The 24,732-nt window shown below is 46.4% G+C and overlaps 1 pseudogene; it reads right to left on the bottom strand.

Annotated features, from left to right (window-relative positions):
• Positions 1-4,206: 4,206 nt before the first annotated feature.
• On the bottom strand, positions 4,207-23,826 carry LOC121002414 (annotated as a pseudogene).
• Positions 23,827-24,732: the final 906 nt, after the last annotated feature.

Here is a 24,732-nt window from a genome sequence, read left to right as displayed (position 1 = left end):
AGAAAAACGCATCAAAACGCATTGAACTGAACGCAATTGCAGACAAAACTGACCGAACTTGCTTGCAAAATAGTGTGAGTTTCACTGAACACACCCTGAACACATCCAGACCTAATCCGTCACGCTCGTGTGAAAGGGACCTAATATTATTACCACTGTTGTTCTTACTCACAAATTTAGTGGCCTTTTCAAAGGGCCTAAGGGCCCCTTTCACACGGGAAAGTTTTCCACGCGGGTGCAATACGTGAGGTGAACGCATTGCACCCACACTGAATCCGGACCCATTCATTTTTATGGGGCTGTGTACATGACCGATTGTTTTCACGCATCACTTATGCGTTGCATGAAAATCGCAGCAGAGTCTATATTCTGCATTTTTCACACAACGCAGGCCCCATAGAAGTGAATGGGGCTGTGTGAAAAACACAACGCATCCGAATGCACTGCATTGCGTTGCGTTTTTCACGCAAGTAACTTAGCAGCACTCATGGGATTTAATACAGGAAGTAGGCGTTTCTCTGCAACTGGCTGCGTCTGTTTTGAGCCAGCACAAGAGGGAGAAGTTGGCTGCATCACTTTACAGCCCTTGCGGAGGCCAAATCTTTCAAAATGCCAAAGACACCACGCGCCATGGACGTTGAGAAGCTGATTGTCCTGGTGCAGGACAGGCCCTGCCTCTGGGATCTTCGGTCTGGGGTGTTCCAGGATCGTTATAAAAATGACGCCGCCTGGGTGGAGGTATATCCCTAGTATATATGCCTTGTTATACGTTATTGTCCCTAGTATATAGGCATTGTTATACGTTATTGTCCCTAGTATATAGGCCTTGTTATACGTTATCATCCCTAGTATATAGGCCTTGTTATACGTTATTGTCCCTAGTATATAGGCCTTGTTATACGTTATTGTCCCTAGTATATAGGCCTTGTTATACGTTATTGTCCCTAGTATATAGGCCTTGCTATACGTTATTGTCCCTAGTATATAGGCCTTGTTTTACGTTATCGTCCCTAGTATATAGGCCTTGTTATACGTTATTGTCCCTAGTATATAGGCCTTGTTATACGTTATTGTCCCTAGTATATAGGCCTTGTTATACGTTATCGTCCCTAGTATATAGGCCTTGTTATACGTTATTGTCCCTAGTATATAGGCCTTGTTATACGTTATTCTCCCTAGTATATAGGCCTTGTTATACGTTATTGTCCCTAGTATATAGGCTTTGTTATACGTTATTGTCTGTCTAAATTTATAAATTGATACATGTTCCTTTCTTGTCTTTGTATTACCAGTTGAAGAGGTCAAGAATCGTTGGGGGAGCTGCCGTGACCAGTTCCGCAAAGCGATAAGGCAGCATGGGCGGAGTAGAGCTGGTCCCCCTAAGAAAAGACCATATATATTCCGGGAACAGCTGATGTTCCTGCACAACGTCATGGAGCTGCATCCGTAAGTCCATTCCACACACTGACCACTACATGTGAAGCTATACACACTGTATATAGAATACTTATGTACTGTCAATGTTTTGAATTGTTCAATGTGAGATGTCATAGTTGCCGATAGCACATTCCTCCTTTATTTTGCAAAAGTAGGAGAATTAAATGATAAGTGAAGTTAGATTTATGGTATGGACACACACGCGGACAACAGGTTACGGATGTAGTAGGGTTAACACACATGCTTTATGAGACATGTGATGTAAACTAAATGCTAATAAATGCATTATGCCATACCTTTTCTATGCCTTTTGCTTAAAGATAACACAATGATTATAGACATTCAAGTTAATAGTGTGTGTGTTATCCCTGCTACATCTGTACTTATAATGTTAAGAATGTAGTTAAATTACCACATATGTATTATTTTTTTGGGCCCAGTTAGTACTATGTGACAAATGTAGTTAGCGCATGATAGGAATTTGTTCACTGATTATATACAAATCTAAATAGTCTTCATAACCTCATGTATTGTTTTTGTCTTAATTTTGTAGAACTGAGGACAACCTAGAAGAGGAAGGTGAGGAGTCGGCCCCGCACCTTTCAAGTGCATGTGAGGAGGACACGACATCGGCACAGCAGGAGAGTGTTCCAGGACCCAGCACAGCACCATCAAGGCCTCCTGCAGCATCGGGCGCCGATTCCCCCCCCCCCCCCGTTCTGGCTCTACCCAGCAGGGCCAGTCGACGGCAATGCCTCTTGCCGACTCCAACATAAATGTTCAAGTTCTAGATTATTTATCTAGAGCACGGCAGGAGGATCATCATGATATGTTTGCCTGTAGTCTGGCCCATTATATGCGCCAGCTACCTCCAGATCGAGTATTGAGAATGAGATCGGCTCTAGAAATTGTTCTGGAGGTAGCAACTCCGCCACATGACCTGACAGAAATGTTTGAGGCGCTAGAAAACCTGCGCTTCCATGGGCTCATGTTTGTCCCCCACCACCCCCCAGTTTCTCAGCCCTCACAGGGCCTCCAACAATTGCCTCCCCAAAGGGATCATTATGTTCCACCAATGGCGCCATTTGTGCCCCAGTATCAGGGGGAACCCAGCTATGGGCCGCATGGCCCATCGTCAAGTCAACCTGGGCCATCCCAATACTCTGGGCCCCCTTCCTAGCCCCAATACTCTGGGCTTCTTTATCAGGGACCCTCAATAAGTCAACCTGGGCCATCCCAATACTCTGGACCCCAGCAACAATACTATGGGCCTCCTTATCAGGGACCCTCCTCGCCATCAAGGCGTTATGTTACTTTATAATGTATTTGTTTAACTGAGTTATTTATTTTTAAATGCCAGAGTATATTTTTTACTATTGTTTGCAATAAAACACATTTTTTGTTCTAGTTTATAATTGTGCAGATTTGCGTTTGTTGCAGCAACATACACAACACAATATAGATTTATGCTTTGTCTTAAACATCATTATCCACAAAATGCACATAATTTTTGAACATTTTGCCCACTATCAGTGACACACACATTAATGTTAGGTCATAGATTAAAATGTTCGGTAATCAGATTTTTGGACATCATGCTTTATTACACATATATACATAACATGTTAGACATACCAAAATGTAATCAAAGTACACCGTATAACCAACATTATACATGGATTTTATTCGCTATTACACATATACTCATATTTTGGTAATAATGAGAATTAGCCCCACTTATACTTGATACATTTTATTAATTTAAAACATGCATTCCTTTGGAAACGAAATTTCACTATTATATAAATGAGGTATTAGTACATATTTCACATACCGTGTTGAATACACTATCTGTACGCAAAATATGTAAGCTCGCAACCCACGTCAAGGGTCCTCATTATCTTGCGATTCCCTTAAAAAAAAAAAAAAACTAACTAAACAAAAAACATCCAGGTTATGAAAAAATACTTGTAAACACAAACGTCCATGAGTAGAGGACTACTGCTGAAAAGGGAATGATCAGATAGGGGACATAAAATAATCTGAAAATAACTCCCTCACTCTCAGACCAGCAGATCCAGATCGTCCAAGTAGTAATGTGTCTCTTCCTGATGGTGTACTGTAGACTTGGGCGTCTTCATCAGGTGTGGCCTCATAGGTGCATATGTAGTTATGCAGCACTACACACACCTTGATGACCACATTGACATTTTGTGGTGCCAGCTGTATGGCCGACTGGAAAACCTGCCATTTATTAGCAAAACTACCGAATGTGCACTCCACAAACCTTCTGGCTCTACTTAAGCGATATTTAAAAATGAGCCTCTTGGCATCCAAACCTCGTCGAAGGAAAAGGACGCATCAGGTGGATAGAAAGGGCAAATCCCTCGTCCTCTACAACCACATAAGGCGCTGGTGGCCCAGTAGAGCCAGGAAGGTTTGCTGGCTGTGGTACGTCCAGTTGGTTGGACTGAAGCCAGCGACCCATTCTGGAAGCCCTGAAGATGCGAGCCTCTGCAGTACTTCCATAGGACGTAATATCTACAATTATAAACCTGTAGTTTGTGTCAGCCAAGGCCAACAAAACTACAGAGAAAAACTGCTTATAATTATAGTATTGGGACCCTGAGTTTGGTGGCTTCTTAACCCGTATGTGCTTCCTGACAAGGGCACCAATACAATTTGGGAATTGAGCCCTCTCCAGGAAGCCCTGGGCTATATCAAGCCACTGCTGCCTGGTTGGTTGTGGCAGCACTGAAGCCTTCAGTGTCAACCAAATGGCAGAACATGTAGCCCGTACCACGCCAGCAATCTGAAAATAAAAAAATAAAAATTAATACACTTTAATAGCATACGTTTACAAATCAAGTACATTACTTGACAATATTTAATGGCAATGTGTCTGGAAAGTATAAATGAACCGAGCACATGGTGGTAGATTTTAAAGCTATTGTTTATATTCTTATATAATTATAAAAAAGGAATAGCATTTAGCTTCATAAAGTTCTATCTAGACAATTAACATATACACACAGGTGAAGAGTCCTCATCATTACAGGCTGCATTTGAATTATTTACCCCTGTGGAACTGGATTCTGGTGTGACTAATCTAAGCACACACTGTTTATGAATACAAATGAACGATTTTAAATACATGTCTACTAATTTTACGTACTTATGCATTGAAGATGAAAAGTTCGGAAGACATAGGCCATTGACAAAACAACTATGTATTTGAAAACAGTGTGTCATTCAAGTATGAGTCTGATAATATATAGTCTTACCTTAAAGTAATAATAAGATGTTCTTCAGGTGACACACTCCACCGCATATTGGTGTCCTGGGAAGTTAAGGAAGGCCTCAACTCCCCCAACAGCCGATCAAACGTAGACACCGACATGCGGCAATAATTAAAGAACTTCTGAGGGTGCGCACGGAGCTCAGAGTACAAGCCAACAAAGAGACCTTTGCTGGCCCGATGCGAAAGGATAGGATGCACCCACATACGCTTCCTCCGCAGTTCCTCCTCTATCATTTCTGGCTGCTCTCCAAAACAGCGGTAGACCAGCCAGTGCAAGAAGACATGGTCAGTTGATGACAGGGTGAAAGTGGACATCCTACAAAGGAAAATCCAATACCACACACACACACACACACCAACCACACGACAACCACTCCACAAAAAAATGGAGCTGTCCAACAATGCATGCTGGGGGTATTTATATGTGTTTGTAGTCACAGGTGAATGTAGTGGATGGATCAGTTTTTTTTTCATGCATGTCACACACGCGGGAAAAAAGCAACAACGCCACGCAATTGCATACAAAACTGACAGCACTCGCAAGCCAAATCGCACGATTTTCCCTAAACGCACCCTGAACACATCCGGACCAAATCCGTGACGCCCGTGTGAAAGAGGCCTAAGTATGCGACATGTGCCACTGCTCAAAATAAAACATACTCCCTACTGTGATGGTATGAGCATGATGTGATCATTGACTGTTTTACGCTGTTCATACAGGCACTCCAGCTAGGGGTAGGCTGGCAAATTTTACAATGGGGGGCAAGTGCACAGCAGAATCTGATTGGTTGCTATGGGCAACTAAGCTAGTTCTACTTCACACCAGGGTTGATAAATCTCCCCCGCTGTGTTCGGTTTTTGCAAAATGTGGCACTGTGCATTATGGCCAAACATCTCCACTTTGATCTTGCTATCCAAAAAACATTGTTCCAGAAGTCTTGTGTTTTTTTTAGATGCAACTTTGAAAACATAAGCCATGCTGCCCTTTAGCAAGTCATAAGCTGTGTGAATACTCTCACCCATGCCGATCAGCTCTATTATTGCATGGCAATGCTTTGCTTTACGCATATGATAGAAGTGAGGGGGAATGGGAGTGACGCTCTGCCCTGCTACTGTTGGGGACAGGAGGATGTCCATGGAGGAAGATGTGGAGGAGGCACATAAGCTCCTGGCGTGGGATCCTCACCGACACAAAGATAGAGGTGTCAATAGGACCTGGCCTTCTTCATGCAGTGCTGCCCTGCCATGAAAATAAAATGACCAGTGAACCATTAAAGACATGTACTGTCCCTACCCATAACAGCTATTCCAGCTGTCCACACTAGTTTACACCTTGCCACACAAAAAGAATTGCAAGAAGCGTCCCATGTTCTCCACCACATGACAGTACAAGGCAGGGATGACTTTTTTGGAGAAATAATGATGGCTAGGTTTCTTGCTGTGAGGCTGAGTGCGCGCCATCAGCTCCCTTAAGACAACAGAATCCACTAAGAGTTATGGCAGTGACTGCACCACCAGCAACTTGGCTAGTTGGTACAGTTTTTCCTGACCATACAAATACATTTTATTATCAAAGGCTGATAAAGGAGTGGAGTAGTACTCTGAGCGAGAGAAGTAGTAACTGATAATGACAATGACAAGGACACTGTACTGCATGTGAATGAGGCCTGGCTGCAGCAAAGAAGACCAGCGCTAGCTAGAGGACACTTCTTTTTTCCCAGTGGATCACGTGATACTGCTTCAAGTGCTGCAATAGAACTGTGGTGCCTACATTTATGTTTGATCACCCATGGCTTATTATAATCCTTTATATTTTGCACATAGTAATTACTTTGTCTTTGGCACTGTAGGGAAAAATTGCAAGACAGAAGATACTTGCACACTGTGCACAGAGCTAGTGGAAGCTGAGCTTGGCTTAGATCTGGAACATTTTGAGCCTACACCTACAGTATCTGCGGCATCACCAGTTACTGAGCTGACCATGATAGAGGAGGATCTGGCCTGGTAGTTTTTTTGGGAGGTTCTGCACGTACTTTACCTCTGGTCATTACTGCCGCTGCAGCCAGCACTCTCCTGCCCTGATGTTAGTTCCTCCTCAGCACCCCAATCCGGCAAGCAGGTCCTGTTCAATAGACAATCATCATCATCATCCTTACACTCTACTTTTATCTGACTGTAATATGTCATTGGGGGCTCCTTGGCTGAGAGGAGGATTGAGCCATCCCATCCACAATCTAAACCTCTTTGTTCTCTATAATAATGTGGCACCTATCAGAAGCCAGGAAGAACTGTGGCCTACTACCATTACTACTACTACTACTACTGACTGGTGCTGCTACTGCTCCTTCTACCCACATTCTGACTCCCGAATAATGAGGCCTGAGTCTTTTATTTTGCACTCTTCCATTTACCAGACAATTTATTATGAGGACTGTAAATGAAAATTCATGGGTATGTTACACAGACAAAACTGCAAGTATTTTTTTCTGTAATTTAAAAACAGGGGTGCAATTAATAGTTCCTCCCCTTCTACAAGCACACTGCACAATGGTATTGACAATTTACTTTGTTAACAATGCAATTTTTGCTGTGAAATGTCTTTGAACTACACGGTCTGATGCAGTAATGTGTTTGCCAACACAGATATAACAATGCAATGTTTGCTGTAAAATTTCCTTGAACTATGGGTTCAATATCACAGGTATAATAATGTAACATTTGAAGTGAAATGTCTTTGAACTAAACAGTCTGATGCAGTAATGCGTGTGCTAACACCAATATAAGGGCTCATGCACAAAACCATATGTATTTTGCGGTCCGCAAAAAACGGATCCGAAAAAAATATTGATGATGTCCATGTGCATTCCGTATTTTGCGGAACGGAACAGCTGGCCCCTAATAGAACAGTACTATCCTTGTCCGTAATAGAACAGTATTATCTGTTTTTTTGCGGAAAGGATATACGGACATACGGAAATGGAATGCACATGGAGTAACTTCTGTGGGGTTTTTTGTGGACCCATTGAAATGAATGGGTCCACAAAAAATATGGTCCACAAAAAAAGGGACGGACACGGAAAGAAAATACGTTTCTGTGCATGAGCCCTAGTAATGCAATATTTGCGGGAAAATGTCCTTTAAAGGGTTTCTACCACCTCATTTGGACCTAATTAGCTGTCAGACACTAGCGATCTGCTAGTGTCTGCTGTACCTAACCATGCTATTCTAAGACCTTTGTGTGCAGCCGTTACACTAAAAAAACAACTTTTATTGGTATGCAAATGAGACTCTAGGTGCTATGGGGGCTTCTTTTCAGCACCTAAAGGCTCCGTCTACTCACCCTGTATTCCGCCCCGCTCGTCCCTCCAGCCCGCCCATCTCTAGATTGCCAGCCTCCATCTCATCCATCGGCCTTATTCTCACGCCTGCGCCGTCTGCGTCTGTATTCGGCGCAGGCGCAGTGACTGTCTGACCGCTCACGAACAGACGACGCCCGGCCGGTCAGACAGTCACTGCGCCTGCGCAGAATACAGACGCACACGGCGCAGGCGCGAGAATAAGGCCGATGGATGAGATGGAGGCTGGCAATCTAGAGATGGGCGGGCTGGAGGGACGAGCGGGGCGGAATACAGGGTGAGTAGACGGAGCCTCTAGGTGCTGAAAAGACGCCCCCATAGCACCTAGAGGCTCATTTGCATAGCAATAAAAGTTGTTTTTTTAGTGTAACGGCTGCAGAGAAAGGTCTTAGAATAGTATGGTTAGGTACAGCAGACACTAGCAGATCGCTAGTGTCTGACAGCTAATTAGGTCCAAATGAGGTGGTAGAAACCCTTTAACTATGCATTCAATATCATGGGTATAACAATGCAATTTTTGCTGTGAAATATCTTTGAACTACACAGTCTGCTGCAGTAATGAGTTTGCTAAAATGCGGAACGAAATTGCGGACGTGTGAATGGAGCCTTACACTGCAATGTTCATGGTAAAATGTCTTTTTACTATGCATTCTGTATCACTAGCAGTATTGCTTTTACTGTAACTACCCGTTATCTTGCAGCAATAGGCAAAACGTTTAATAACACTCCACGGGTATAAAAATAGCGTTATTGCAGTCACTGCCAGACTGGAATTAAAAAGACAAAAGGCCCTGGCACACAAACCTCACCAGCCTACATACAATATGCGCCCTGTATCGTGAAAAAATAGTGGTATGCAATGCACACTGTGGCAAATTTTGCTAACCTAGTCACACCACTCACCATTCCCATAACTATGTAAACCACATCCTCAATAAGGGAAATATAGAACTATAGAATATAGTCATGTGGTATCATTGACCATTGTTGGATACATCTAAACAATTAGGGCTTCTTATACTTACTCTGACTTCACCAACAAACAAATACAACCATGCTAAATATCACCATGCTACACCAATAAAATGCCACCATGCAGTGCACATAAACACCCCCTAGCAGCACCAAATACCAGTACAACACGCAATGGGGATCATTTACTAAGATTACTGCATCAGTTTTTGGTGTAAAAAAGCTCTTTCACACTTGCGGCAGGACGGATCCGACATGCTGTTCACCATGTCGGATCCGTCCTGACGCTATTTCGCCGTGCCGCCGGACCGCCGCTCCGTCCCCATTGACTATAATGCGGACGAGGCCAGAGCTCCGGCGCAGCACGGCGGTGCACGGCGAAAGCCGCCGGACTAAAAAGTCCTGCATGTCTGAATTTTTAGTCCGGCGCCTTTCGCCGTTCACCGCCGTGCTGCGCCGTGCTGCTCCGGAGCTCCGCCCCCGTCCCCATTATATGGTGAACAGCATGTCGGATCCGTCCTGCCGCAAGTGTGAAAGAGCCCTAACACGTACACCTGTTTCTAGGCATAAATAACATCTGAAAACTAGGAGCATGGACTGCTGGAGGATGCACCTTATTTCAGATGAGGTGCAGGCCTCCTCAAAAAATATAGCACATTCTCTGGCAGTGCAGGGTCTATCAAAGACAAGCGTAAAACACCAGTCTTTGATAAATGACTACCAATATATCCACAGCAGTGCCAAATAAATTACCTCTCAACAGCGCCAAATAAATACCACCGTGCATCATAAATTACCTGTAAGCAGTGTCAAATAAATAGAACAGTGCTGCACAAAATACCACCCCAGCATAGGGAGATGGTACAGAGCAGCAGCATTGGCAGTAGTGCTTCTTCCATCGCCCATGAGCAGCAGCATTACCCCCATTCTTACCTATTCGGAATAAGCAGCAGCACTGCCCCCTTTCTTACCTCTCTCCCATTACCCCATGAGCAGCAGCAATGCCCACCTTCTTACGTCTTCCCCATGGACAGCAGCACCCCCCCAGCAGCACTGCCTCATTCAGTCAGTGTTTGGCTGCTGCACACACTCAGATAGCACAATGCTGCTGTCTGAGTGTGGAACCACAGAAAAGGAGGACACCCAAGCATCCATCCAGGCCTTGCACCAAACGCAGGACAGGGAGCCACTAAACTGGACTGTCTGACATCTGGCTACACAACCCCCATTTTCAGCTCTCCACCATGGGCAGTACCACTGCCCCCCCTTTTCTGTCCCTCATAAGCAGTAGCACTGCCCCCCCCCCCCCACTTACCTCTCCCTCATGGACAGCAGCATTGCTCCCCTTCTTACCTCTCGCCCATGGGCAGCAGCACTGTCCCTCTTCTTACATCTCTCCTATAGGCAGTAGCGCTGCCCTCCTTTTTACCTGTCCTTAATAAGCAGCATCACTGACCCCTTCTTACCTCTACCCCATGGGCATCAGCACTGCCCCCCCTTTAGGATGTCCACTTGCATAACCCCAAAAAGGAGGATATCATAGGCCACACCTTTTCCTATTAAACCACATCCACCAACCCCATTAAGGCATGCCCCCTCGCATTAATGGTACTGGAAAAGAAAAGAGGGGGCAGAGCCACCCACCACTCTTACATTCACAACCACCTTACAACCACCTGCCTTACATTTTCAAACCATTCTGTTCTCCTTAGACCTTATGGAGAGTTGCGGGTCGGCCTGGCTTGCTTTACTCACCTTCATATCTGTAAAGAATAAATCAAGGCAACTGGACTTACTGTAGATTTCTTGAAAACGTTTCACTCGTTCTTCCAACGAGCTTTCTCAATTCTGAGTGACTGTACAAGAATTCTCTGGGAATAAATATGTAACTAAATCAACATCTGGTAATTATACCCAGCATGGGGTCAGAGGTCATTATACCCAGCATGGGGTCAAAGGTGTTGATTCCATTATCCTAATTGGAGTCAGTAGGTGATAATGACCTCCCAGAAAACGGTGTCAAGACAGCATTGTATGTGGCAGACAATAGATGTCTAACTCCCCCGCCTCTATTCAAGCTTGGCTTCTCCACTTTTACGTAGATGGCCTCCTTCACACCTTGTTTGTACCAATCGGCCTCCTTATCCAAAATACGTTCTTGACTGTCTTCAAAGGTGTGACCTGTTTCGTTTAGATGTAAGTACACGGCTGAATCTTGACCAGAGGTTTTGGCTCTTCTATGCTGAACCATACATACGCTGATATAGTTGTTGTTTTGTTTCGCCGATATACAGTTCTGAGCATTCCTCATTGCACTGGACTGCGTACACAATGTTGTGTGCTGTTCCTTTCATATTGAATTTCTGCACTGTATTATTTCTTGTTTTTACCTATGTTGTTTAAATCTATTGTTCTCTGCTGCCATCTGCTGGCCGGAATTTGTATGCTGCACGCTTCGTTCGTTGTCTATAAAGTTTTCTCTGGGCGTGGTTTTAGCAGCCTTGGGCCTGGTCACTTCCTGTAGCCTTTTTCAGTGCTGCATCCTTTGTGACTGGAGACACACACCTCGGCTTGTGAAGGCATCAGTTTTTGACCAGCAGTTGCCTCAGCAGTTGCCTCAGCAGTTAGCCTCAGCAAAGACATCCACATCACAGCATCTACTGCATTCCTGTATTGTATCACTGTATGTCACTGCTCTGGATCAAATAAACCCACGTTTGATTGCATCCTCATGTCTACGTCTGGATCCATCTAACCTGAGCATCTGCCGGTCCGGTCTGCTCCACTGCTTGGATACGAAGGTAGGCCAGTCACAAAGTCATTATCAGTTACACCTTCAATCGCCTTCATGTGGGGACAGAACAGTCAAAAACTGCCTTAAAGCCTTATACCCCAGTCAATATCCGTCTGAATGTCCAATGCCCGGCTGCAGGTTCCCTCAGAGCCCAATGCCACACTCAGGAACCTCCCCTGCAACAAGCCCACTCCCAGCAAATCTGCCCGGCAACAGTGCACGTCCCATAAGCCTAAGGGGGAGCACGGCGTGTCCGCAGTAGATATAGTCTCGCCTGGAAGTCCTCCACTACTCGCCAAGCCACTTTCTACATCCTATATTAACCCTTGCTCGCATGATATAAGAACTGTTCACGCACGCGGGGCCTCCCTCAAACCAAAACCCCGCAATTCACTCAAAACACCTTGGGAAACTCATCGGGGTGCCTCATCTGAGCCGCACAGCAATTTTCAGCCCCCAATTCAAAAGTTCATTTTCTTAAAGAGACAGCGCACCTTAAATAAAAATGGCCGAAAAGGACCTCGTACAGTTCCCCAGTGATGAAACAAAACAAATGCAACCTGATACTGATCATTATGAAGAGCTCGAGGTAGAAACCACACTTCCAGCAGACCAAGTCACGCGACCAAGGCGCTCTCTCAAACCAACTATAAAGATCACAGAAAACTATCACACCAGGAAAGATGAGCTATGTGACAACCTGGAAGAGCTATGGGAACGAGTTTCCTCCCTCATATCAGGATTTAAGTCCTCCTCAGGCGATGCCACCAGTTTACAAGTTGCCGTCGGGCGGCTGAACGCAGCCCATGAAAGATACAAGAGACTGTCCACAAGGTATATAACCTTTCTAAAAGACTCTAATATTGAAGAAGCCCCGTCAGAATTGTGCAAGGCAGAATCGATAGACAGACAAAGAGACGCCATGGTGCTGGATGCTAAAGATAAAGTGGAACTCCGTATCTCTCATTTGCAAGAAACTAGATCACACAGATCGCATTCATCCAAACATTCCTCGCGGTCCTACAGATCATCATGCTCTAGAAGCTCCACCCTGAGCGAAAGATTACTAGAGGCCCGCATAAATGCAGAGCAATCCAAAGTGAGGCGTTCCTTCACCGAAAAAGAAGTCCTTGCGAGGGCAGAGGCACAGACGGCGGCCAAGAGGGCTGAAGCGGAGGCAGAAGCCAAGAGGGCAGAAGCAGAGGCGGCGGCCAAGAGGGCTGAAGCGGAGGCAGAAGCCAAGAGGGCTGAAGCGGAGGCGGCGGCCAAGAGGGCTGAAGCGGAGGCAGAAGCCAAGAGGGCAGAAGCAGAAGCCAAGAGGGCAGAAGCACAGATGGCGGCCAAGAGGGCTGAAGCAGAGGCGGCGGCCAAGAGGGCTGAAGCGGAGGCAGAAGCCAAGAGGGCAGAAGCAGAGGCAGAAGCCAAGAGGGCAGAAGCAGAGGCTCGAATAAAGATCCTTGAATCAGAGAGGGAAGAGGAAATTGCATTAGCAAAAGTAAGACTACTTGAGCAAGCATTGAGCCAAGGCCTTGATTCAGTCTGCTTACCACCAGAGGAGATAGACGATCCAGCTGATCGCACCAGCGACTACATACTGAAACAGTTATCTGCACCACCCCCAGTGTGCAGTACTGTCCAAGCCAACAACACTGAAACCTCCAAGTCAGCTCTACCTGCAGGGCCAGTGACACCCACAGCACCCGAGCAATCCAATAACAGTTGCCCAGACGCGCTCTCTCAAGGGCAGTTATTACAGCAAGATGGCTACCAGGTGTTTCCTGGCCTACCTCCACAGCTCAAGCAGCAGTCATCAGAATCTACAGGGCCTGGACCACAGCTCAACCCTGCAGCAACATCATTCTACCCGGAAGCATCTCACCCTTTCACGCCACGCAGCCTATACGCCCCAGGGGCATCACAAGTTGTCATGGCAACAAGCAGTGAGAAATCAGATATGTCTGAGTTTGCCAGGTTTATGGTGAGCAGAGAGCTAATTAACACCAGTCTCTCAAAATTTGATGACCGTGCAGAGAGCTACAGAGCCTGGAAGGCAACCTTCAAAGCCGCCATCGCCAACCTCAACCTAACTGCAGAGCAGGAGCTCGACCTCTTGATCAACTGGCTGGGCCCAGGCTCCACAAATCGGATCAAGAGCCTTAGAACTGTCTATGTGGGACAAGCAGAAGCAGGTCTCGCTGCAGCCTGGCAGAGACTCGAACGCACCTTTGGCAGCGCAGAAGCAATAGAGAAGGCACTATTCAGGAGACTGCAGAACGTCCCCAAGATCAGTCTCAAGGATGTCCATAAGCTTCAGGATTTAAGTGATTTGCTCATGGAACTGGAGCTCGCCAAAAGAGACCCTCGTCTGTCTGGGCTGTGCTACCTGGATACAGCCCATGGGGTGAACCCAATTGTCGTGAAGCTACCATACAGCCTGCAAGAGAAGTGGGCGGCATCAGTCTCAAGGTACAAAAGAGTGCATGACGTCACCTTTCCCCCATTTATTCATTTCTGTAGATTCATCGATGAACAGTCCCAGATGAGGAATGACCCCAGCCTCGACTTCCTGGAGTTCAATACTACAGCCTCAGTGACACCATCATCAAGGTATGAAAGTATTGTACATAAACACAGAGACTTTAAGAGCAGCGTGAATGTTAGAAAGACTAACCTACCATCATCTGCAGTACCCACTGGTAGACAGTACACTACCTCATCAGGAGACAAGGCCTTCAATCGTGAATGTCCCATTCATAAAAAACCACACTCACTGAACAAATGCAGAGGATTTAGATCCAAAACCATACAGGAGCGCAAGAAAGTCCTGACCGAGCTTGGGGTATGTTTCAAGTGCTGCGCTTCATTGGAGCACATGGCTAAGGACTGCAAATCCATTATCAAGTGTGAGGAGTGTCATAGTGATAGACATGCCTCAGCTATGCACCCAACTCCACTCACAAGGGATTCACCTGCTGCCGTCACCACCAGTCCTGCTCAAAGTCATGGCGGGGAGCCCCAGAACCACGCTAACACAGCCACTGCTGTTTCCTGCTCATGCTTGGACGTATGTGGGGAGGGCCAGAGTGAGAAATGTTGTGCCCGCATATGCCTAATCAAGGTCTACCCGGAGGGGCTACCAGAAAAGGCAGTAAAAATGTATGCCATCATTGACGACCAAAGCAACCGCTCCCTAGCAGGACCTAAATTCTTTGAAGCCTTTGGAATAAAGGGACCGTCAGAACCCTACATCTTAAACACCTGCTCGGGTCGCATAGAGACTAGCGGCAGGAGGGCACAAGGATTCATCGCTTGTTCCGTCAGTGGAAATACAGAAATACCTCTACCGACGCTGATCGAATGCGATCAAATACCCAACCATAGGGATGAAATTCCTACCCCGGAAGCTGCATTTCACCATCCACACCTAAGGCACCTAGCCAACGTTATCCCACCTATGGACAACAACGCCGAGATTCTACTCCTGCTTGGCAGAGACAATCTAAGGGTACACAAGGTGCGTCAACAGTGTAATGGTCCCGACTATGCACCATACGCCCAGAGACTGGACTTGGGATGGGTAGTCATAGGAAATGTATGCTTGGATCAACCAAAAATCCGCTCATTCAAAACGTACGTGCGTGGAGATGGACGCACAACTTGCATTAAGCCTTGCCCTCATCACTATGAGGTGAAAGAGAAGCCTCCAGACCTCATACAACCACCTGACGACATTCCTCCCTTTGCTGACAACTTGGGAAGATTAGTCTTTCACACAAGCAAGGACGATGATAAAGTAGCTTTGTCAGTAGAGGACAGAGAATTTATCAAGATAATGGACAATGAGTTCCTTAAAGACGAAACCAATCACTGGGTTTCTCCATTACCCTTCCGAGCTACCAGGGTGAGACTCCCGAACAATAGGGAACAAGCTCTGTCTAGATTTAACTCTCTTCAGCGTACCATGAACAGTAAGCCTGAGATGAGAGAACACATCGTTGCCTTTATCGACAAAATATTCCGCAACAACCATGCAGAACCAGCTCCATCCTTAGGGAAGAACGACGAGTGCTGGTACTTGCCTTCATTTGGAGTGTATCACCCACGGAAACCTAATCAAATTAGGGTTGTTTTCGACTCAAGTGCCAAACATCAAGGTGTATCTCTTAATGATGTCCTTCTCACAGGTCCTAATCTGACGAATAACCTAGTTGGAGTGCTGATGAGGTTCAGAAAAGAGCTCGTTGCCATCACCGCTGACATTGAACAGATGTTCCACTGTTTCGTAGTCAGAGAGGACCACCGGAATTTCCTCAGGTTTCTGTGGTACAAGAATAACGACACCAACGCAGAGATGGCAGAATATCGTATGAGGGTACACGTATTTGGAGACAGCCCTTCACCTGCCGTGGCAACTTACGGCCTTCGGCGAACTGCCTTAGAGGGAGAATCCGAGTACGGTAAAGACGCCAGAGACTTTGTAGAAAAGGACTTCTACGTAGACGATGGACTCAAATCACTACCCACTGAAGAAGCGGCTATCGATCTGCTCAAAAGGACTCAAAGTATGTTGTACCAAGCTAAACTTAGACTACACAAAATTGCTTCAAACAGCCTGGCCGTTATGAGGGCCTTCGAATCAGGCGATCATGCACCAGGATTCAAGGACATTAACTTGGGACTGGACAGTCCACCTGTGCAGAGGAGCTTGGGCCTCAGATGGGATCTCTCGGCTGACTCCTTCGGTTTTCAGATAAGTTGTGCAGACAAGCCATTCACAAAACGAGGCGTCCTATCAGTGGTAAACAGCCTATTTGATCCGCTGGGATTTGTAGCGCCCATCACCATACAAGGTAAATCTTTACTGAGACAGTTTTCTGAAACAGTCAAGGATTGGGATACCCCACTTCCCTCCGTGAAAGAGCAACAAACCGAAAGGATTGACTGGCCTATCGGACTAATTTCAAAGGTTTTCCCTAGCAAGGATGGCAAGGTCCGGAAGGTGGAGTTGAAGATCTTCAGGAAAGGCGAGCTCAAAACGTTCTCAAGACCAATCAACGAACTCATTTTAATATTGCCCATCGAGAACGTCCCTGCAGGGTGAACAGGACTGTATCAAGCTTCGCAGATCTTCTCCATTCCAAGTTGGAAAACAGGACTAATCTTTTTTGCATTCTAACATGTTTTTCTTTTACAGGTTGTTTATATTTTATGGACATTCGTCATAGTGAAATCCCCAAAGTGAATTTCAGACGGGGAGTGTGCTGTTCCTTTCATATTGAATTTCTGCACTGTATTATTTCTTGTTTTTACCTATGTTGTTTAAATCTATTGTTCTCTGCTGCCATCTGCTGGCCGGAATTTGTATGCTGCACGCTTCGTTCGTTGTCTATAAAGTTTTCTCTGGGCGTGGTTTTAGCAGCCTTGGGCCTGGTCACTTCCTGTAGCCTTTTTCAGTGCTGCATCCTTTGTGACTGGAGACACACACCTCGGCTTGTGAAGGCATCAGTTTTTGACCAGCAGTTGCCTCAGCAGTTGCCTCAGCAGTTAGCCTCAGCAAAGACATCCACATCACAGCATCTACTGCATTCCTGTATTGTATCACTGTATGTCACTGCTCTGGATCAAATAAACCCACGTTTGATTGCATCCTCATGTCTACGTCTGGATCCATCTAACCTGAGCATCTGCCGGTCCGGTCTGCTCCACTGCTTGGATACGAAGGTAGGCCAGTCACAAAGTCATTATCAGTTACACCTTCAATCGCCTTCATGTGGGGACAGAACATGTTGTCCATCTTGTGTTTAGGCGTTGGGTCTTTCGGGTGAACCAGTTGTTGCCTCAGTGTGTTGCTGGGTTTAAAGCAGACAGGGATGTGATGTTTATTAAAATCCTTTTGAGTTTCTTAGACACCCCAGCTACATATGGGATAACCATATTCTTGGTTCTGTCATGCTTCTCGCCCTCACTGGTAGTCTTGGTGCTCTTTCTTCTCCTTCCTTCTGTTTTGACAAAGGCCCAATCTGGATACCCACAAGTTTTAAGTGCCCCTCTGAGGTGTTTGAATTCCTTCGCCTTGGCCTCTGTGCTGGTGGGGATTTTCTCTGCCCGGTGGTGTAGAGTCTGGATGACTCCCAGTTTATGGTCTAGAGCAGGGGTCTCCAAACCCCGGCCCGCGGGCCAGAACCGGCCCGCTTGTGCGTTCGATCCGGCCCGCCCGCAGCTGGCAGGTTGCAGGAACCAAATCCGCACAACCGCCCATGCTGTCACGCTTGTGTTGTGTGTTCGATTCCGCGCCCGCCCGCAGCTGACAGGTTGCAGGAACGAAAGCCGCACAACCGCCCATGCTGTCACGCTGTGCTTTTTGATTGGCTGCTGGGACCGCCGATGTCCCGGCAACCAGTGACGTCACAGGTGCGGCACTTCCCCTCTTCCCGCCCGCTGTTTGAAATAACAAATCCACGTGTGTAGCAGCGGGCGGGAGTCGGGACTCAGGAGTCCAAGAAGAAAAAAAAAAGAAGAGGAGCAGAAGCCGGCTACAGCGGAGGCAAGTGTTGCACAACGCTGATGGGGACACAATGGGGAACGCTGACATTGCTGTGCTGCGCTGATGGGGACACAAGCTGCTGAGGACACATACTGATGGGGATATTGCTGTGCTGCTGGGGACACTGCTGATGGGGACTTTGCTGTGCTGATGGGGACATTGCTGTTCTGATGGGGACACCGTTGATGAGGACACGGGTGTCCCCATCAATGGTGTCCCCATCAGCACAGCAATGTCCCCATCAGAGGTGTCCCCATCAGCGATGATGGGCACACTGCTGATGGGGACAATTCTGTTCTGATGGGGACATTGCTGGGGACACCGCTGTTTGGCACACTGCTGATGGGGACATGGGTGTCCACATCAATGGTGTCCCCATCAGGATAGCAATGTCCCCATCAGCGGTAACCCCATAATCGATGTCCCCATCAGCACAGCAATGTCCCCATCAGAGGTGTCCCCATCAGCGGTGATGGGGACACATGCTGCTGGGGACACCGCTGACAGGGACATTGCTGTGCTGATGGGGATGTTGCGGTGGACACTGCTGATGGGGACATTGCTGTTCTGATGGGACATTGCTGGGGACACCGCTGATGGGGACATGGGTATCCCCATCAGCGGTGACCCATCATCGGTTTCCACATCAGCACAGCGGCGTCCCCATCAGCAATGATGGGGACGCTGCTAATGTGGAAACTGCTGATGTGAACATTGCTGTGCTGATGGGGACATTGCTGAGGACACCGCTGATTGGCACACTGCTGATGGGGACAAAGGTGTCCCCATCAGTACAGCAATGTCCCCATCAGCGTCCCCATTCTGATGGGGACATTGCTGTTCTGATGGGGACACCACTGATAGGGACACGGGTGTCCCCATCAACCGCGTCCCCAAAGGCAGTGTCCCCATCAGTGGTGTCCCCATCAGCTGCTAATGGGGACTCCGCTGATGGGGACATTGCTGTTCTGATGGGGACATCATTAATGGGGACATTGCTGTGCTGATGCTGACATTGCTGTTCTGATGGGGACATTGCTGTGCTGATGGGGACACCGCTGATGGGGACATTGCTGTGCTGATGGGGACACCGCTGATGGGGACATTGCTGTGCTGATGGGGACAACGCTGATAGGGACACGGGTGTCCCCATCAATGGTGTCCCCATCAGTGGTGTCCCCATCAGCACAGCAATGTCCCCAACAGCAGCGTCCCCATCAGTGGTGTCCCCATCAGCACAGCAATGTCCCCAACAGCAGCGTCCCCATCAGTGGGTGTCCCCATGATGGGAATATTGTTTTTCTGATGGGAATATTGTTTTTTTGATGGGAATATTTTTTTTTTGATGGGAATATTGCTTTTCTGATGGGGACATTGCTGTTCTGATTTGGCCATTGCTGTTCTGATGGGGACACCGCTGATAGGGACACGGGTGTCCCCATCAATGGTGTCCCCATCAGCCGCGTCCCCAACAGCAGTGTCCCCATCAGTGGTGGCCCCTATCAGCTGCTAATGGGGACTCCGCTGATGGGGACATTGCTGTTCTGATGGGGACATCGTTGATGGGGACATTGCTGTGCTTAAGGGTGACACGGCTGATGGGGACATTGCTGTGCTGATGCTGACATTGCTGTGCTGATGCTGACATTGCTGTGCTGATGCTGACATTGCTGTGCTGATGGGGACATTGCTGTGCTGATGGGGACATTGTTGTGCTGATGCTGACATTGCTGTGCTGATGCTGACATTGCTGTGCTGATGCTGACATTGCTGTGCTGATGGGGACATTGCTGTGCTGATGGGGACATTGCTGTGCTGATGGGGACATTGCTGTGCTGATGGGGACATTGCTGTGCTGATGGGGACATTGCTGTGCTGATGGGGACATTTTTGTGCTGATGGGGACACCGCTGATAGGGACACGGGTGTCTTTGCGTTGTTTTGCTAAAGTTTTTTCTCTTTTGTTCTCAGTCATATCATGCTGATTACAAAAACGATCCATGTAAAATATATACATTTAATTTAATACATAACTGATTTTTTTTTCCGGCCCCCGAATACTTGTAAAATCTTCAATGTGGCCCTCCTGTTGAAAAGTTTGGAGACCCCTGGTCTAGAGGATGGTGGGAATCAAATAGCAGGTACTGGTCTGTGTGTGTTGGTTTTCGATAGACCTCTATTCCCAGCTTCCTTCCCTCTTCCACTGTTATAAGACAGTCCAGAAACACCAGTTTGTTGTTCTGCATATCTTCCCGCGTGAAATTGATGTTATGATCCACTGAGTTGATGTGGTCGGTGAAAGCCTGTAACTCTTGTTTATGAATTTTAACCCAAGTGTCATCCACATATCTGAACCAATGACTCGGTGTAATTCCCATGAAAGTGGTCAGGGCTTTCCTTTCTACTTCCTCCATATACAGGTTCGCTACAATAGGTGAGACTGGCGATCCCATAGCACAGCCATGTTTTTGCTTGTAGAACTTGTCCTTATACTTGAAGTAGGTGGTACTCAGACAAAGGTCCAGTAAGGCACACACTTGGTCTGGGCTAAGTTCTGTTCTGCAGCCTAAGGTGTTGTCTAGTAGCAACTATTTCCTGACTGTTTCAATTGCCTCTGTAGTGGGTATGCAGGTGAAAAGGGATGTAACATCATAGGAGACCATTGTTTCTTCTGTGCCCAATATCAAGTTCTGGATTTTGGCGGTGAAATCCTGAGAGTTCTGTATGTGATGTTGTGTGTTTCCAACCAAGGGCGCTAGGATTCTGGCTAAGTATTTTGCCACATTGTAGGTCACAGAGTTGATGCTGCTGACAATTGGCGTGAGAGAGGTCCCATCCTTATGTATCTTAGGAAATCCATAAATACATGGAGGGGCTTCCCCAGGGTAGAGGCAATGATACATGGCCCGATCAATGATTTTGTCTTTTTCTAGTTGTTGTAGTAGTTCTATAACCTTCTTCTTGTAGCCACTGGTTGGGTCTCGTCTTAGGGCCTCATATGTGTTGTTATCATCCAGGAGTGTGGTCACCTTGGCATCGTAGTCAGATGTATTAAGTACAACCGTGCATCTTCCTTTATCCGTAGGCAGGATGGTGATGTTTGTGTCTTTCTTCAGGGATGTAACCGCCTTCCTTTCTTCTCTAGTCAAGTTTGAAGGAGGTGGTTTGGCACTGGGCAGAGCTGCAGACACTTTAAGGCGAAGTTGTTTAGCCTCACCCTGTGGTACTTTGTTGCTGTGGATTGAGGCTTCAGTGGCTGAAATAATATCAACTATTGGTATGGTTCTTGGTGTGATTGCGAAATTCAACCCTTTAGCAAGGACATCCATCTCAGGCTGGGTGAGAACCCGGTCTGAAAGATTCTGCACCCATTTCTCTTTGTTTTGCAATGTCCTTGTTTCCTCCTTTCGCCTCCATGTCAGTTCCTAACTGGTATGGCTGTTTGCAGTTCGGGATAACAAAATGCAGAACTTATTCTTCTGCGTCTCCTTGCTCATAGTGTGCTGAGCTAGCTGTGCATGTACTGTGAAATCTGCTACTTTCCTCCACGTTTCAGTGGGTAGCTGCAAAGTCAGGTCCTCTTCCAGCTGACTGATAGTTTGTTTCAAGGCTTCAACTGTGAAATGGGTCTGTCGTACCCTTTCATTTAGTAGTTGCTTCTGGGCTTTTTGTAGAATCATCTCAGCTCTGTGACCCTTCACCGTAGAGTCCAAACGGATGCTGCATGGTACCAGCCCCTGTTTTCAGCATCTGAGGTTGAAACGCAGGTGATTTCTATAGTCTGCCAGGTATAAGGACCTCTGACCACATGCTGGGTATAATTACCAGATGTTGATTCAGTTACATATTTATTCCCAGAGAATTCTTGTACAGTCACTCAGAATTGAGAAAGCTCGTTGGAAGAACGAGTGAAGCGTTTTCAAGAAATCTACAGTAAGTCCAGTTGCCTTGATTTATTCTTTACAGATATACCATGACCTGGATAAATGAAAACCTTCACAGACACTTTACTCACCTTCATTCAGTCACTTGAGCAACATCTTGATCCATGACTGGCATGATATCAGGCTATTCACTCACTGCTGTTTTCCCCCCGAGATTATTAAATACAGTATATACAAAGCCTCTCCTCTTTTCTCCTATTTCATTTCACATTCTTCAATTTAACTATATATGTGTTGTCTATACTAGTCCACATTTTGCAGCAACCAAAGACAGTCACTTATTTCAATGATTGGTATTGTAAAACTAAGCTTACTTTCACGCTGGCGTTTTTGGGTCTGCTTGTGAGATCCGTTTCAGGGCTCTCACAAGCGGCCCGAAACTGATCAGTTTAGCCCCAATGCATTCTGAGAGGATAAGGATCCGTTGAGAATGCATCAGTTTGCCTCTGTTCAGCCTCCATTCGCCTGACGATGCAGAGCCAAACGGATCCGTCCTGACTTACAATGTAAGTCAATGGGGACGTATCCGTTTTCACTGATACAATATGGTGCAATTGAAAACGGATCCGCCTCCTATTGACTTTCAGTGTAAGTCAAAATGGATCCGTTTGTATTATAATGAAAAAAAAATATATATATATTTTTTTTCTTTTTTCTTTTTTTCATGGTAATGCAAACGGATCCGTTCTGAACGGATACAAGCGTTTGCATTATAGGTGCGGATCCATCTGTGCAGATACCAGACGGATCCGCACCTAACGCATGTGTGAAAGTAGCCTAAACTGTACTGATACTGTCTTACTGATTTACAAATACCTTTATTGTGGCTTGCATTTAACGATGTTATACTACATGAAAAACTCAATAAAATAGTTTAAACACTCACTGCTGTTTTGGCTCAGGAAAGAGTGAATAACTTATGTCAGGTCAGTCACAGAGCAAGATTTTGACTGGCTCTAGTGACTGACTGGGGGTGAGAGACAGCCTCATTCAGTTCATTTGTGGCTGCAGCACACGCTCAGACAACACAATGCTGCTGTCTGAGTGTGAAGCCACAGAAAAGATGAAGACCCAAACGTCCATCCAGGTCTTGCACCGGATGGAGGACAGGGAGCCAGGAAACCGGCCTAAAGACAGACGTCTGACCACCCTACTACCTTCTTACCTATCCCTCATAAGAGGCTGCACTGACCCCTTCTTACCTATCCCTCATAAGAGGCTGCACTGACCCCTTCTTACCTCTACCCCATTGCCCTCCTTCTTAGCTCCCCATAACGGGCAGCAGCACTGATCCCCTTTTTACCTTTCCCCCGCTTCCAGGATAGTCTCCATCCTACCCATTCCCCAGTGGCAGCAGAATTGTTCTTGGATGATAAATTTCTATGTGCTGTAAGGCAGTCCACTGCTGCTACTTCAATTAGGAAGCAAATGAAGCTCGAAGGGTCATTAATTAATACAAGGAAGGAAGGTGGTAACATGTCTATGATCAGGTAAGGCTGCCCTTTCACTTTTCATCACTATTCTCAATTACATTTTATAGAACTACTGCACATAGTGGACTTTAATGTTTATTGAGTTGTTTCCCACCTTTCCCTCATTTATTATTAGCTGCTGTACTTACCTGTGAGCACTGTTCTGTGAGGCAGCTTCACTGCTGTTTGGTATCACTCAGCTTTCCTGATTACTGAAAGGAAGAGCTGATCAGGTGAAGGAGCTTTGTGAAGAACCTGTGATGTTCATGTGATCATGACATCATCATCATCAAATGTCCTTCACCACTTCTAGCCATGGAAATTCCACTGATAATGCAGGGAGGCAGTGTCTAAACTCCATAGGGACATTTGTCACAGGTACATGTGACATTAGAAGCCTCGATCCAAAATTCACCATGTGGATGTCACGGACGTACCGAGACATACGGACGTTCCCGCGACAGGTGGCAGGAGATCTGTGAGACTAGCAACACGTGGTTTGATCTGACATGCTTTTGGATCAAATGACGTCTGTGTTGTTTCTAGTGCTTGCCACACCCTTTTCCCAGGTGTGGCTATTATGGTCATTTTACCTTCTCTATTTATTGTTGTTTCTCCCACTATGCTTTGCAGTTTTCTAGCTTTTGTTGGACTTGTGGTTAGCCTTTGTTTGGTTCTTGGCTGAGTTCCTGGTGCTACCAAAGCTTCATTGAAGAGAAGTGTTTCCTTTCCCTTTTGTATTTGTTTATATATATATGTGTGTTGTCTTTCCCTGTTGTTTGTCATTAGGCCTGAGGGAGACTCCTGTTTGTCCTTCCATTTGGAAGAACAGGTAGACTCAGTCCTGACATTAGTTCCAGGGTCCTATAGGGCGAGATAGGATTCTAGGTATCCGGTGTATGAACTTGCCTA

Source organism: Bufo bufo, chromosome 5 (genome assembly GCF_905171765.1).
Source record: "Bufo bufo chromosome 5, aBufBuf1.1, whole genome shotgun sequence".
Classification (NCBI taxonomy): Eukaryota; Metazoa; Chordata; class Amphibia; order Anura; family Bufonidae; genus Bufo; species Bufo bufo.
This window is presented reverse-complemented; position numbering and strand designations above follow the sequence as displayed.